We start from the raw sequence: 16,724 nt of genomic DNA on the forward strand, positions 1-16,724 counted from the left end.
GAAAGGGAAGATTACAACCCAGCATGTGATTTCCCAGACCATTTGTGCAAGCATTCAATCACTCAGCACACGTATGGAATCCCTCCACCCGAATCAAGCCCTGGTTAGACATGGTGGTACATAAATAGGGATTATGGCCTAGTGGGGAAGGCAGACAGATTACAGAGAAACATAAGATGTGTAATGGGAAGCCTGTCTGGAAACTTGGGGAACTAACATGGGGAGGACGGAAGGATGCGAAAGAGACAAATGTTTGTCCTTGAACTCAGCCTTCACAGAGGAGTCAGGCAGAAGTCCAGGCTGGAATTCTTGGCAGAGAGGCCAAGGACCCCCCTGAAAGGACATGAGCTGATCAGAGGGTGGAGAGACGTGTGGTACAGACAAGTCAAGGAGCATGCTGGGAAGTGAGCTTGGGCTGGGAAAGCAAGGGTCTGACCATGAATGGGCTTGGAAGCTTTGCTAGGACTTGGCTTCATCCTCAGACCACAAGACTACAGACAGAGGAGCTGCTAGAACAGAAATGCACATAATCAGATTTGTGCTTCAGAAAGCACTCTCTGGCTGCAGAGAGATATGATAGACCAGAGAGGGGACAGGCTGGAGTCAGGGAGACTGGCTGGTTCCGGAAGAAATGGTGACGGTGGGGGTGGAGACACTTTCGCAGTAAGCCTGTCCAGACTTCATGAACATGGATGGAGCCGGATGTGTGAGACCAGAGGGCTTGATGTCAACGCCTGGATTTCAAACCTAGGCGATTGGGGGAGGGGAAGCCCGGTGTGTGCTGGAGTTCAGATACCTGAGGGACATGCAGGTGGAGACCTGGAAACCCAGTCTACACTTGGAGATGCCCTCTTGCTCTTCCAAGGAGGCTGATGCCTCTCGCCTTCCAGAGGAATGTCCTCACACCGTAGGCCAGGAACTGGTGCGCACCTGCAGACACCAGAACCGGTCGGCGGGTACATGGCGGTGCTGGGAACGAGCGGGCTTCAAAACCCCCCACGATTATGCCTTAGAAAACATCTGACTAAGCAAATCCTCACATTTTTTCAGATGCAGCAACCGAGACTCCATGGGTAGAACGGCCTTGCCAAAAAATGATTACATTGGGGTGGGGAGGTGGAATCTGTATTTACTTTTGATCCATGCACAATCTATTTCCATGGAGCATATGTGTGGCAGAGAGAGGGAGCCGGCGCACAGAATCAAGGCCGCCTGGGGGGGGGGCGCTGGAGACCTGGGAAGGCTCCCCTCTCCACGGTGGATGACTCCCAATCTCTGGAGAACTGCCACCCTGTACTCAAGGACACTGGCTCCTCCTAGCGGCTGCTGGGAGCATTGCTTTTGGTCCCCTGTTGGCTCCGAGCTGAAGTCCCAAGAGCATCAGTTCCCTCTGATCTGTCCAAACTGAGGCAAGTCCCAGTGACCCTCACCCCGGACAGACATGCATTCTCACGGAGGACACAGTCACTCTCAACAAGGCTGAGAGCTGACCCGCAGGTTTTTTCTCCCTCAGGGACAGAAATGTTTCCATGATTTCCAGCAAGGGGCAGGGCATCTGTGTCTCTCACAGCCAGCCAGGGGCTCCTGGAGGACCAGAGCCATCCCAACTTCACTGCTGTCTCCCCTAAGCTGAACATAGTACTTGCAATGCTGGTGTTCGGCCCACTCCACCTATCTGCCTCTTGCTCCTGGAATAGCCACACTCATTGAGCCTCCACAGTTCAACCCATCATGAAGTTAGAGACTTTTTTATTTAGGTGTTTGTGATCGAACCCAGAGTCTAGCATGAGCTAGCATGTCTAAGCAAGGGGTCTATGCTGAGCCACAGGCCCAGCCCTTGTCATGTAGGCCTTTAAATAAAACAGTTTCCAGGGCCTGGGGAGATGGCTCCATTTGGAGAGTGTTTGCCACTCAAACGGGAGGGCTGTACAAAAAGTGAAGGGTGGCTGCGCATGCTTGTGATCTAGGAAGATGGAGACAAGAGGATCCTCGGAGCTTGCTGGTACCTCAACCTAGCTGAATCAGTGAGCTCTAGATTCAGGGAGAGACACCTTGTCAATAAAAAAGACGGTAGATCATGGTGACACCTGCCTTTCATTCCAGCACTTGGAAGGCAGAGGCAGGCCTGTCTCTAAGAGTTCAAGGCCAGTCTCATCTACATAGTGAGACCCTGTCTCAAGAAATAAGAACAGGGTCTGGAGAGATGGTTCAGCGGTTAAGAGCACTGCTCTTCCAGAAGACTTGGGTCCAATTCCCAGCACCCTTGTGGCAGTTCACAGCTGTCTATAACTCTGGTTCCAGAGGATCTGACACCTTCATTCCAGTGGACATAAAATAAAGTTAAATAAATTATTTTTTTTTAAAGATGAGCAAATTCAGCAGAACTAGATGGCCTGAAGGGCTTTCTCAGCTGGTATTCTGCAGATGCTTCTTATTCATTAAGAAAGAAAGAAAGAAAGAAAGAAAGAAAGAAAGAAAGAAAGAAAGAAAGAAAGAAAGAAAGAAAGGAAGGAAGGACAAAGACAAAAATAAGGCAGAGATGTGATTGAAGAAGACACCCAAGATCAACTTCTGGTCTCCAGATACTACATATGTAAACACACATGCATATGTGTGCACTTGTACACACAGGGGGTGGGAGAGAGAGACTGACTCCAGGCACCTCTGATGACATCAGTGGTAGTGAAGTGCCTCTCTGGGATGCAATCAGTTCTCAGTTCTCTAGTGGGGTCTGTACATGGCCTCCAGCTCCTTCCCTGTTCCTTTCTTTGGAGGTCAGTAAGCAGCTGCTACACCTGGGGGCTTCTCAGCACTGTCAAGAGGCCCTACTGTGATTCTCCCTGTGCTGAAGGTTTTTCACGCTTGGCTACCCTAGGGAGGAGGTGGGCTATGCCATTTCTGTGACTTTACCTCTTTTTCCCAGGACAAATTGGTTACATAGACATCCACCTAAAGTAGTGTGTCTCCTCCTTCCAACTGGGACTGCCTTTCTGGGATAACAAAAAGAAAAAACGGTCCAGAATGGGGAGGGCAACCTACCCTGGAACAGCCCTTGGATGTGATCCCAGGACTGGCTGGCGCTCGATCAAGCCCTGAGGCGCTTCTATGCGCTGCTTTGGGGTGAGAGGTGTGCTCCAACACCCCCATTTTACAGAAGAAGAAACAGGTCAAACATGCTGCTTGTGGTCACAGAACTGGCAAGTGTGATAACTGGGACCTCCTGACTCGAGTTTGGAGCCCTTTTCCACAACTGCTCCCTCTGCACAGCCTGGGACCTCTGGGACACCTGCTTGGCGATGGCCTCAGGCTTGACAACCTAGTGAGATGGATTTCCAGGACTGACTCAGACACAGGCCGGCCTCCTCCTCCCTCCTTTCCTTCCAGTCTGTATGCTAGGATCAGACTACAGGTCAGGAGGCCCTGGAAGGTTAAGAGCTGGGCTTCTGTCACTTCTGAAAATTGGCCCCAGCAGGGGACCCGGCAGGTTGCAGCTGGACAGTAGCTGTGTTGGAAGAAGGGAGGAGTCAACATTCAACTCTGCTCCTCAGCCCTCTGTGCAGTTGAGCCAAGCTTGGCACCCTGAGATGATCTGGATGGGGTTTTGCTCTCTGCGAGTGCCAAGTAGTGGTGGCCGGGGTAGAGCAGTGCTGCAATGTCCCTTGAGAGCTAGCAATGTTCAGGTGGTGACCCTAGAAAAACGCAACTGCGCCACGGCAGGAAGGGCAATAACGAGGAAAGCCTCCAGCTCACTCTACCACCACCACCAGGGCTAACCATTGAGCAAACCTTCCCGGAAGGAGCTGGTAAGTGAGGCCTAAGGAGCTGTTCTCTGCTCACAGGGCAGGACTGAAAGAGCATGTGTGGAGTTGAGATTAACAAAGAGGAAGCTGAGCATAGTGGTGCATGCGCACCTTTAATCCCAGCTCCCAGGAGGTAGTGGATCTCTGTGAGTTAGAGGCCTGCCTGGACTACATGGTGAGTTCCAGGACAACTAGAGCTACACTGAGAGACCCTGGGAGGGGACAGCACACTAATACATACACAGTATTTACTAGTCTAGTAGAGCATCTGATATGTATGTAGTAGGCAATTGAGAGCCACGTAGAGTAAATGAATAGAATAGAGGCAGCGATGTCCCACTCAAGGGGGTGTTTAGAGGACTTAAAGGATAAGCAAAGACACTTGATGAGGGCCAGCATCCTTCTAGGAAGTCAACACCTGCCTTTGAGTGAGCCAGCCTGTGACTAGATACAGAAAATGTCCCCAAAGCACATGTTTTTCCCCTTCATCTGCTGAGTTAACTCTGCTTAATATAATATGCTCGCAAAGCTGCTACCTGTGCATTGCGTGGTCTTAGCACAGGACTCCAAGGTACACTCTGTGGTACAGCTCAGGCCTCTGGGAACCTGGAGCAAGCCAGAAAACATGACAATATACAAGTGTCTGGATTGGGCAGTGGTGGCATACGCCTTTAATCCCAGCACTTGTGAGGCAGAGGCAGGTGGATCTCTGTGAGTTCGAGGCCAGCTTGGTCTACAGAGTGAGTTCCATCCAGGACGGCAAGGGAAACAGAGAAAACCTGTCTTGAAAAACAGCAACAAAAACAAAACAAAACAAACAAACAAGTGTCTGGGTGCCAAGGTGGTTAGGAAGGACTGGTCCTCATCCCAGTGAACAGAGAAGGTGGGGAGCGGAGAAGGAGCCCAGCATCTGTGTTCAACTCCTAGAAGGATCCTGGTAGTCATTGTGGAAGAACACCAGGTTACCAAGGGAAGGAAAGGAAGGAAGCCTGCTCTCTCTCTCCCCTCCCTCCCTCTCTCTCTCTCCCTCAAAACCCTCCACTATTCCCACGAGAAGCCCTGGCTTCTGTGTTCTATGCCCCACTCTGACTCTCCTCCCTCCTACCATTGTGCCCACCACCAATCTAACCCATCCCTACCCTTCACAGTGTCCTGGTCTCTGATGCACAGATTCCCATCTCGCTTGCCAGAAACCCCCTTGTTCCCAGAAGTCACCTTTGCAGCTTTCCTGCCTTAGAAAGGTAAATACTCCATTGCTTTGCATTTGTTTTTTCTGGTTCCTACCCCCATTTCTTTGCTTTGGTTTGGTGGGGTGGAACTCAGGGCCTCGGACATAGTAGACAAGGCCTCAGCTGCTTCCCTTCCTTAGTGACTGCCCCGATCTTTTGATGACCCATTCACTTCCGCCCACCTTGTGACTACCTGGTCCTTGACCCTTCTCACCACCCAGAGCATCTCTTAAGCCTTTCATTCTCAGCACCTATTCCTGACAACCACCTGTGTCCTTCCTGCCCACTCTCTTGGGTCCCCTATCTACCTGATAGGCCTTCCTAGTTTCTGATCTCACTACCCAACTTCCCCTCTTGGAGAAGAGCCAGCCACTGCTGCCGCGGATTCCAGGACTGGCTAGCAGCTTTTGTTGTTCCCAACAAAACAGCTTGGGAACAGCTGCAGGTTGGGCAGCAAGTCTGCCCTGTCCTAGGAGTCTTACTTCCTTCCATCTCATGCGTCATGCCTTTCCTGGAACCTGCCCACCCCACAACTCCCCTCCATCCCCACTCAAGCATAGCACACCGTGAATGGAGACACCATCTGCCATGACGCCACCTCTACCCACCACCAGCCTCAAACCCTCCTGTCTTTGTGTCTTCACTCCTGCTCCTTGGCCACGGCTCTCCCTTCCGCTCCCTAGGCAACACCTTTGCCTGTGCCCTTTCCTGAGCCCACCTTTGCAACACCAGGTAAAGTAGCTCCTGGAAGCCTCCTCCACACAGGCTCCAGCAACCCCAGGGTGGGGCCCCCCTTTCCTCACCACATCCTTCAGCCCCCACTCCACTGCTGTTCTCCCAACCTTAAAGGATCACTGACACACTACGCTGACACTTCCTTGTGTCCTGTCTGTCATCTTCCCCCCTGTGCTTGCAAAAACATTCAGACTAGAGGATTCCCCAGGGAGAACGCCACGAGAAACAGGCTAGGAAGCCAGGTGTTCAGTCGGATCCCAATTATCCATACATTAAAAACGAGGGAAGGATGCCAAAACTCTAATAGTTTCCTAAGGTTCGCTGGCTTTTCTTTCAGTTTTTTGTGATCAAAAAAAAAAAAAACAAAAAAAAAACAGTGTTATAGAAAAGACGAGAAAAATGCCTTTAGCTAGATGTCTTATATTTATGCCTAAGAAGAACAGGCATTTTCTGTTGCTGCATAGTTACCATGGCATGTTCTCTGTAATTAATTAACCAATACTGTAGGTAATTATTTTGATAAACACATATCATGAAATGATTACTCCAATCAAGTGAGTTAACACATTCCGCTTATTTTTAGCAGTCTAGGAAAACAACTTTGGTTAGGGTCTTTTTTTTTTTTTTTTTTTTTTTTTTTTTTTTTTTTTTTACTGACACAAGGGTTCCATTTACATAAAGTTTTGCCACTTTTCTTGTCTGTTTTCTTCTTTTTAGCATCTCTCTCTCCTTCTCTTCCTCCTCTTCCTCCTTATCCTCATCCCCCTCCTTTCCCTCCTCCCCTGATGCTTTGAGACTGGGTCTTGCTATATAACCTAGGCTGTCTCAGCCTCATGATCTTCCTGCCTCATCCTCAGTGCTTTGATCATAGGCCTGAGCCACCATGTTTGCCTGCCCCCTCTTTTTATTGTTGATATTGTCAAAGACAGATAAGTATATAGCACATACATGTATAGAACTCAGAGTTCCAGCCAACTGTGATAGGACACACCTTTGATCCCAGCACTAGAAAGGCAAAGACAGGTAGATCTACGTGAGTTCAAGGCCAGCCTAGTCTCACAATTTTAAAAAAGGAACTCAGAGTTCCAGAGGGTGGATAAAGAGTGAGGAACTGCCTACTTCACTGCTCCCAAAGCTACACCCTTTAACTAATTAATTAGTTAGCTAGTTAACTTAGTCAATGTCTTGCTATATAGATGCTATGACTCCCAGACACTTTCAAGTCTTCATTTGTTTGTACTTTGAGAGTGGGCCTTACATGGCCCAGGTGGGCCTTAAACTCACTGTCTAGCACAACCTTCCTCGGACTCCTGATTCTCCTGTCTCCACCTCCCAAGTGCTGGGATTGCAGCTGTGTGCCACCACACCCGGCTACACTCTGTCTCTTTTATTTGTTGCTGTTAGTGTCCCCTTTGTGTTTCTGAACACAGATGCACTATTGACTCTACTTGCAGGCTTCCCTTTGTCAATGCTTCCCTACTGCCTTCCACTAGGGAGAGGAAGATTGAGCCCAGGTACGTCCTCTCCCTGCCCCTCTTACCTGGAGCAGCCATCTCACATCTCAGGCCATCTTTGAAGAGCTAACCTCATCACTGGGAACACATTCCTCACACTAAGCCATTTCCTGTGCTCATATCTTAGGAATGACACTTGCGTTTAAAAAACTTCTGACTCGTTTCCTATGCACCTATTGGTGACTAATCCTCACTCTCTTAGAAGTAAAATCTTATAGGTTATTTGCTTGTTTGTGTGTTTTTTAAGCTTTGGTTTTGTTTTTGTTTTTTTGAGACAAGGTTTGTCTGTATCCTTGGCTGTAGACCAGGCTGGCCTCCAACTCACAGAGATCCTCCTGCCTCTGCCTCCCGAGTGCTGGAATTAAAGGCGGACACCACTACTGCCCAGTTTCTCATAGTGATTTATTTATTTATTTATTTATTTATTTATTTATTTATTTATTTAGTGTGTGTGCAGGAGACTAGAAGAAGTCATCAGATCCCCTGGAACTGGAATTATCAGAGAGTGTGAGCCATCATATGGGTGCTGGAATCTGAACCAGGTCCTCAACAAGAGCAGCAAGCGGTCTTAAGTCTGGCGCCATCTCTCCAGCCCTGATCTTGTTTTCTTCTGAGGCAGGATTGCTCGTCGACTGGAGCTTGCCAGTTAAGCTAGGCCGGCCAGTGAGTCTTAGGGATCCTCCTGTCTCTGCCTTCCCGGTGCTGGAATTACAAACTTTTCGTTTATGTGTGTATGCATGTGTATATGTGTGTGGAAACCAGACATGAACATATCAGTCTTTTCCTTAATTTTTCTCTACCTTATTGGTGTTTGTACATTCATATGTGTGTGTATGTCTGTATGTGTGTTTGTGTGTGCAGGCCAAAAGTTGATGTTAGGTGTCTTTCTACCTATTTTTTCCAGAGATCATCTCTCACAGAACCCAGAGTGCACCCATTAGGCAGATTGACCAGCCTGAGACCTTCCAGTTTTCACCTCCTCAGTGCTGGGATTTCCGGCACTCACGGCCACATCTAGATTTCTTTCTTTCTATTTTTTTATGGTTTCTAGGAGATAGAACTTAGTTCCTCAGGCCTGTGCAGCAAGCACTTTCCTGGACGAGCTGTTTCCCCAGCCCCTCTCTTAGTATCTTCAACCATTTTTCTCTTCACTTCCCCTGTGCTTCTGTAGAACTTCCTTTACCATCATCTTGGGTCCCTTTCCCCTCTTCCAGTTTGGTGTCTTGTTTTCTGAACCATTTTTTTTTTCAGCTGTCTTTCCTCTTTTGCTCTAGTGCATCCCTAAATAATTTCTTGAGACATGCACAAGATAAAACTTTTTGTGACCTTATATTTGGAATATGCCTTCTGGTGTAACTTTGTCAGAGGACAACTTGTGGGAATTAGCTCTGTTTTTTCACGATGTGGGTTCTGGGAATTGAACTCAGGTCACCAGTCTTGGTGGCAAGCACTTTTATCCACTGAGTCATCTCAACATCCTATAAACATTTTAAGTAATATCTGGGTTGTTTGTTTGTTTTTACAATTGAGCTCTTTACATATACTGGACAAAGCCTTTTCTCATACAAATAGGTTGCTGGCATCTTTGCAATTACTTATTTATCTTAATGACATTTACCATTTTTTCATACAGGTATAAATGTGTATCCCTAAATATGTCATGGTTTTGATGCCATCACAGTGATAAGTTTCCAAATGTCACTTGCTCTTGCATTTTCCATCATTTCTAAATCCAGTCACTGCTTATAATTGTAGCTTTACATATGTTTTAGGGTTTTCTCTGTGTGTAATAACGTCATCTACTAATGGAGTTTTACTTTTCTTCCAAAGCATGTGCCTTCTTTTTTTTTTTTTTTTTAATGTGCTTTGGTGTGAGGTGTCAGATCCCCTGGAACTGGAGATTCTGACAGTGGTGAGCTGGGTGCAGGGAATTGAACACCGATCCTCTGGAAAAGCAGCCAGTGTTCTTAACCACTGAGCCATCTCTCCAGCCCCCACCTTCTACTCCTTCTTGCAGGTTGTAGGCAGCTTCACTAGCTAGGTGCCCCGGGACTATGCTGCATTAATGAGTGTGAGCATCATCTTTGATGGGGACGGGTGTGTGTGTGTGTGTGTGTGTGGTATGTGTGTGTGTGTGGTATGTATGTGTATATGAGTATTCACAAGCATGTGAGAGCATGTGCAGGTATGAGTGCCCCTGTATGTTCATGTGTGTGGAGGCCAGAGATTGATGTAGGGTGTCTTCTTTGACTGCCATCCATTTGATTTATTGAGGCAGGATATCAAGCTGAACCCAGAGCTTATTGGTTCAAATAGTGTAGCTAGTCAGCTTGCTTTGGGGGATCTTCCTTCCAAGTTCTGGATTACAGGAAGGTGGCCACGCCCACCAAGCATTTATGTGGATTCCAGGGATCTAAACCCTAGTCCTCATGCTTGGCAAGTGCTCTAGCCATTAAGTTATCTCCCAGGCCTGGGCATCTTCTTTCATTTAAAGAAAACATTTCATTTTTCATTTCTTCCTCGTTTTCTTAATGCTATCTGATTTTGTTTTCATGAATGGTAAAATGGTTCTCTGAATTTGCCAATGGTTTGTTTGTATCTTTTTGCTTACTGCCTCAGAATATACAAGCTTTTTGTTGTGTTGTTTGTTTGGGGTAGTTTGCTTCTGTTTTTTCTTTTCTGTTATTGTTTTGCTTGTGTTGAATTACGTCCCTTGTCTGATTGCTCAGGAAGAAGAGTAAGACTAGGGTGACTCATTACTCCCCAGATCCTTTCTTCCTTCGAATTTGGCTGCCCAGCCACAAACTACATTTCCAAGACCCTTTGGTGACCTCCTGAGTTCAAGTAACTGAATTTTCACCAATTAAACCAAAAATAAAATCGCTACTATCTGTTTTCTCTTTCCTGCAGGCCAGAGCACAGATGTACTGTGGCCAGGTGAAGACCACCTTTTAGGGAGTGGTTACTCACACCACAAACACACACACACACACACACACACACACACACACACACACACACACACGGGCTGGAGAGCTGGCTCTGACATTAACAGTACTGTCTGCCCTTCCAGCTGTCCAGAGTTACATTTTCAGCATCCATGAGGTGGCTCACAACCATCTATAACTCTAGTCCCAGGGGATCTGATACCTTCTTCTGGCTTCAGTGGACACCAGGCAAGTAGAAGGTGCACAGGTTATACATACAGACAAAACATTCCTACAGCCAAAATAAAAATAATTTTTTAAATCCAACATAATAAAAAGACATTGAGCCTGTAAGTGACCTGTAGAGCAAAAATAAAATCTGCTAAGCATGGTGGCACACACCTGGAATCCAGCTTGAGAAGAAGTTAATTTCTATCTTCCTTTGTGTGAGTGTGTATATGGAGGGGTATATGTGTATGCATGTGTTTTGGTGTGTGCACACGTGAGCATGTACATATGGAAGCTAGAGGCCATTGCCAGGTGACTTCCTCAATTGCTCCCCGCATTATTTTTGAGGCAGGGTCTCTCACTCAGGCCAGAGCTTGTTAATTCAACCAGACTGGCTGGCCAGTGAGCCCCCAGGACTCTCCTGTCTCCATCTCCTTAGCATTGGGGTTTATGTAGGCTCGTGCAACTAAACTGACATTCTATGTGGAACCAAACTCAGGTCTTCCCGCTTGTTTTACTGACTGAGCATTGTTTTTTTTGTTTTTTGATTTTTGTTTGTTTGTTTTTTTGAGACAGAGTTTTTCTGTGGCTTTGGAGGCTGCCCTGGAAGTAGCTCTTGTAGAAGAACAGGCTGGTCTCGAACTCACAGAGATCCGCCTGCCTCTGCCTCCCGAGTGCCGAGATTAAAGGTGTGTGCCACCACCGCCAGCCTGAGCATTGCTTTTTACTCTTTACTCTTTTGGCTCTTTTTTGGGGGGAGAGGGCACCACCCAGCTTCCAAATAAATACAGAGTCTTATTCTTTCTTATCGATGTCTGGCCTTAGCTTGGCTTATTTCTAGACAGCTTTTCTTAACTTTATCCCATCTAGGCAGGGCAGTGGTGGTGCACACCTTTAGTCCCAGTATTTGGGAGGCAGAGGCAGGCAGATCTCTGTTAGTTTGAGGCCAGCCTGGTCTACAAGAGCTAGTTCTAGGGCTACACAGAGAAACCCTGTCTCAAAAACAAACAAACAAACAAACAAACAAACAATCAAAAAAACCAAAATTATCCCTTCTACCTTTTGCCTCTGGGCATTTATCTTTATCCTGTATACCTTTCTTTACTTCTTACTCCGTGGCTTGCTACGTAGCTGGCCCCTGGAGTCCTCCTCCTCCTCTCAGTCCTAGAACTCTCTCTCTCCCCCAGATTTCTCCTATTTATTCTCTCTGCCTGCCAGCCCCACCTATCTTTCCTTCTGCCTTGCTATAAGTCATTCACCTGTTTATTAGACCAATCAGGTGTTTTAGACAGGCAAAGTAACACAGCTTCACAGCGTTACACAAATACAACCTGAGACAATGCAACACATCTTTGCATAATTAAACAAATGTTGCACAGCATAAACGAATTTATCACATCTTCAAATAATATTCTACAACAGAGTATCCCCCAATCTTCTTTTATTGTACATTCTGTTTTTTGAAGTAGTGTCTCACTCAAACAGGCCTTAACTTTATGATTCTCCTGGCTTAGCCTCCAGAATACTGGAACAGCAGGCATGTGCCATCACATCTCTGTGTCATTCTACTAAGTTTTCCAGAGGCCACTTGACTTATGATGGCCCAGAGGATTAAATGAAGGATTTATGATTTGCGGTAATGTGAGACAGTGCCGCTCTCCTCAGCAAACAGTTCTGATAAACTATCAGTTTTTATATATTGTTTCTTGTTGGATGTTTTGTTGTTTTGTTGAGACAGGTTTTGCTATACAGTCCTGACTAGCCTGGAACTCATTCTCTAGACGATGGCAGCCTTGAACTCATAGGGATCTACGTTTTGTGCCTCCTTAACACTGGGATTCAGGGTGTGTCCCACCATGTCCTGTGGCTGTTTGTTTGTTTGACATTGAAAGATTTTTTATTTAAAACAGTCCTTTATTTTTATTTTACATACCAACCCCAGTTCCCCGCTCCTTCCCGCTCGGTTGGTTTGTTGAAGCAGGACGTTGATGTAGCCCAGGCTGGCTTCCAACTTGTGCCCCTCATGCCTCAGCCTCCTGAGTACTAGGAACCTTTGTGTGTATCACATCTGGCTACTCTTGTTATTTTTAAATGGATTCAAAGTATTAAATTTCCCATTTTTATTTTGAGTATATGGAATTCATATTTTAAAACTCTTTGGGGAACTTGATGGCTTTAAAAATAGAACAGTGTTCTATAATAAAACAGTTCAAGAAAAGTTGGAGATGTAACTCAGAGGTAGAGTGCTTGCATAGTATGCTTGAGGTCCTGGGGTCAGATCTTAGCACTGTCAGAAATAAAAGGTAAGAGCTAGAAAGATGGCTCAGTAGTTAAAAGTACTTGCTGCCTTTGTGGAGTTTAGTTCCCAGTACCCACATCAGATGGCTTACTACCACGTATGACTCCAACTCCAACAGAGCTGATGTCTGCTGGCCTCTGCAAGCACCCTCATACAAATGTGTAAGAGTACATGCATACACACACACACACACACACACACACACACACACACACACACACAAATAAAATAAATATTTTTAAATTACATTTGAAAACTTTAAAAAAATTTTCCAAGAACTGCCAGGCAGTGGTGACACACACTTTTAATCCCAGCACTCAGGAGGCAGAGGCAGCCTGGTCTACTGAGTGAGTTTCAGGACGGCCAGGACTACACAGAGAAACTCTGTCTTCAAAAAAAAACTTTTTTTTGAGAGCCACTGTGATCTGCCTGGGTTCTTTTGTTGGGGAATTCCAAGTGTTAGTATTCACACATTTTCTCTTGGGTCAACCATTTTCCCCTGAAAGAATAACCCATTGTACTTCAAAACTTTCCAGGACTCCCCAAGATTTCCAGCCAAGACTACAATACCTGGTACTTGGTCTTTCCCTATTGCACTTTTGGGGATCACTTTCCTACCCACTCACTACACTCTGGCCATGTTCATCTTCATCTAATATCTTCAGTGGTCAAGCCTGACCTGCCTCAAGTTCTCTGCATGACAGGGAAATAGTTCCAACGCAGCAGGCCAGACTTGTAACATATCTACACACAGTGCCCTGAGGAAGACCAAGAGGAAGCTCAGAGGAATCACAGCCTTGTTGGAACTTCTTCTGGTCCTCCCAAAACACAAGGAAAGCTTGTGAGGTGATGTAAGTCCCTCTCGCCTGTCCTCCAGGCACATGGCCATGAGGCAGCTTCTCATGGCCTGCCAACTCCGATGACATCCTGGGTTCCTGCCCCGCCCCACAAAGAGACAACTACCAACAGCAGTGTGGCATGGCATCAGCCCCTCAGAAGTGACGTCCTGCCATCATCTCACGCTCATCTATCTGACCATTTTTGTTGTTGCTGCTGTTGTTTCCATGCACAGGGGTCAACAGGAAATGGTACCTTGGGCTGCTCTTTTCTCACTGTCTTTACCCTCCAGACTTCCTGGTCCTGTCCTGCTGTGTGTCTGCCACACACATACTGATCCTCGTGACCAAGTTCTCCCCTTTCCTCTGCCCTTCCCATGCCTCACATTTTTATAACCTGTTTTCGATGCCTTCTCCTTAATAGAGGCTTCCTTGATTAGCTTGTCCAATGGGCCATTGTGGAAGACACTGTTGTCTCCAATTCCAATATCCAATCTCCCTTTCATCCTTCTTCCTCAATGGGGAGAATACATGCCCCTTTTGATTTTCTAGGGTGTTGGTGATCTTAAGGTTTACAAGTCAAGCCCTCTTGTCAGAGCTTGCCTCTTGAATCCTTGAATCTCAATATGTCATTGGTGTTCTTTTGCCAGTAACTGGCCTAGAAATGGTCAGGGACAGCTCTACCCAGTAACAGAAACAGATGTCCGATGGGCATATCTGAAAAACTTTACTCTTATAAAGAAAAAAAAGACCCCAAAATATGGCATGCCCTGTTCTTGCCTCCTGGCTTTTGGTTATGTTATGAGATTAGGCTTGGGCCTCCTACAACATCTTGTGACCTTGAGGTGACAAGTGTGAAAACAAGAGTCAGTACCTAAAAATATTGGACTGACAGATGGAGACCTCCATCGTCTATGAGACTGGTGTATGCAATGGTAAGTTTTCACTGTCACCTAGCCTGGATCTAGAATCACGACAGAAACACACATCCGAGTGTGTCCGTAAGGGAGTTTCCAGAAAGGTTCAACTGAGAAGACTAACCCTGAGTGTGGATGTCACTATCCCATAGGCTGCTGCTGGGAATAAATAAAAAGGAGAAAGTGAGCGGAGTGCCAATGGATCTCTGCTTCCTCCCTGCAGATGCAGTGACTTGTTGCTGGAGTTTCCTTTCCCGTCTGATCCCACAGCCACTTCAGCCCCAAATAAACACTCGGATGCTATATTAATTATAAAACTGCTGATGGCTAGGACTTCTTTTTTGTCTAGCTCTCTCTTAATTATTAACCCATAACTACTAATCTACTGATTTCTAGATGGCCTTATTTTACCAGAGACCGCCTGACAACGTCCTATCCTCCCAGTCTCTACATGGCATCCCCAACTGTTTGCTTATATCCTTCATGAAACTACTCAGACTTCCATCTAAGTTTCATTCCTAATTTGTTTTTGCCTAGACCAGTGGATCTCAACCTTCCTAGTGCTGCGACCCTTTAATTCAGTTCCTCTTGTACTGAAATGCCCTCCCAACCATAGAATTTTTGTTGCTACTTCATAACTGTAATTTTGCTACTGTTATGAATCATCACATAAATACTTTTTGGAGATGGAGGATTTCCAAGCTGATCTAGATACTACCTAGTTGCACCTCGGAGTGTAAACTCTATGTGACCAGAGTCCCCTGTCTTCTTCATCTAGCCCACCATCCTACATACCTGAAGTAATAGGCTTCTTGTATATGTACATTAAGTGAATAAAGCAAAAAAGACACTCTTCTCTGGGCGTTAGTGGCGCATGCCTTTAATCCCAGCACTCGGGAGACAGAGGCAGGCGGATCTCTGTGAGTTTGAGGCCAGCCTGGTCTCCAGAGCGAGTTCCAGGATAGGCTCCAAAGCTACACAGAGAAACCCTGTCTCGAAAAACCAAAGAGAGGGAGAGGGAGAGGGAGAGAGAGAGAGAGAGAGACTCTTCTGTGGTTGCTTATTCAATTGCTGCCTTCTCTGTGCAAATCATTGCTAAGCTGTTTCTTACTGACCACGCAGTCTCACAGCTTGGAAAATTACAGTCTGTAGTGTCAACACGTCTGCTATTTGTCAGCTGTGTGACTATAGCATGTTACTTGACTTCTCTGACCAGACATCACACTAGGGCCAGTAAGATTTGCTGTCAAGCCTGTCAACCTGGGTTTGATCCCCAAAACTCACACAGTGGAAGGAGAGAACCAACTCCTGTAGGTTATCTTCTGACCTCCACAGGTACACTGTGGCCACACACATATGCACACTCAAATCAATAAATCAATGTCTGCATTTTTATTTTATGGACATAGGTGTTTTGCTTGCATGCATGTCTGTGTACTACTTACGTGCCTGGTACCTCCAGAGGCCAAAGAAGGCGTTAGACCCCCCAAACTGGAGTTATAGACAGCTGTGGGCTGCCATGTAGGTGCTGGGAATTGAACCCAAGAGCTTTGGAAAAGCAGCCAGTGCTCTTAACCCCTGAGCCATCTCTCCAACTCCATAAATGTATTTTTTTAAACTCCATTTTGCTATTTCCAATTGGAGATGTAAAAATGGGGCTAGAAAGACGTTTGTTTTCAGTAAGTACTCAATGAGTGTTTATTGAATAGGTGTAATGCAGTCTCTTCCTTCCAGCCAAATAATCCTCCTCCATTTCTGCCTGCCTCTGCCTCCTGAGTGCTGGGATTAAAGGCACATGCCACCATGCCCAGCTTGTTTCATGTCTTTTATGTTTGTGTGTATATACACATATTCTCTTAAGAGTTGTGTATTTACACAGCAACATGTCCATGGGAAATAAACACAGCACTTCATTTCAGATTTTATCGAAGCGTGGAGAGGAATTCTATAAAAGTCGCTATTTGCTCAATTGACAAAATCGGAGTACAGACGTGGATTACATTTACTCAAGTAAGAGGGTGTCCTTGTATTTAGAGAGCAGTAGGAGAGAGAAGAGGGGAGCACAGGGAGAAGAAAGTGCTGGGAAGAGAGAGGGACAACAAAAGTAACAACAAATGCGTCTTGACAACAGGTGAGCTTAATAGGTATACATGTACATGTTCTCCGTCCCATTCTTTCAATTTCTCAAGTACAACTTTTAAAAGGTGGAGACAGGAGAGTTAGACCCTAAGTCAAGTCC

The sequence above is a fragment of the Cricetulus griseus genome, chromosome 7, assembly GCF_003668045.3.
Source record: "Cricetulus griseus strain 17A/GY chromosome 7, alternate assembly CriGri-PICRH-1.0, whole genome shotgun sequence".
Classification (NCBI taxonomy): domain Eukaryota; kingdom Metazoa; phylum Chordata; class Mammalia; order Rodentia; family Cricetidae; genus Cricetulus; species Cricetulus griseus.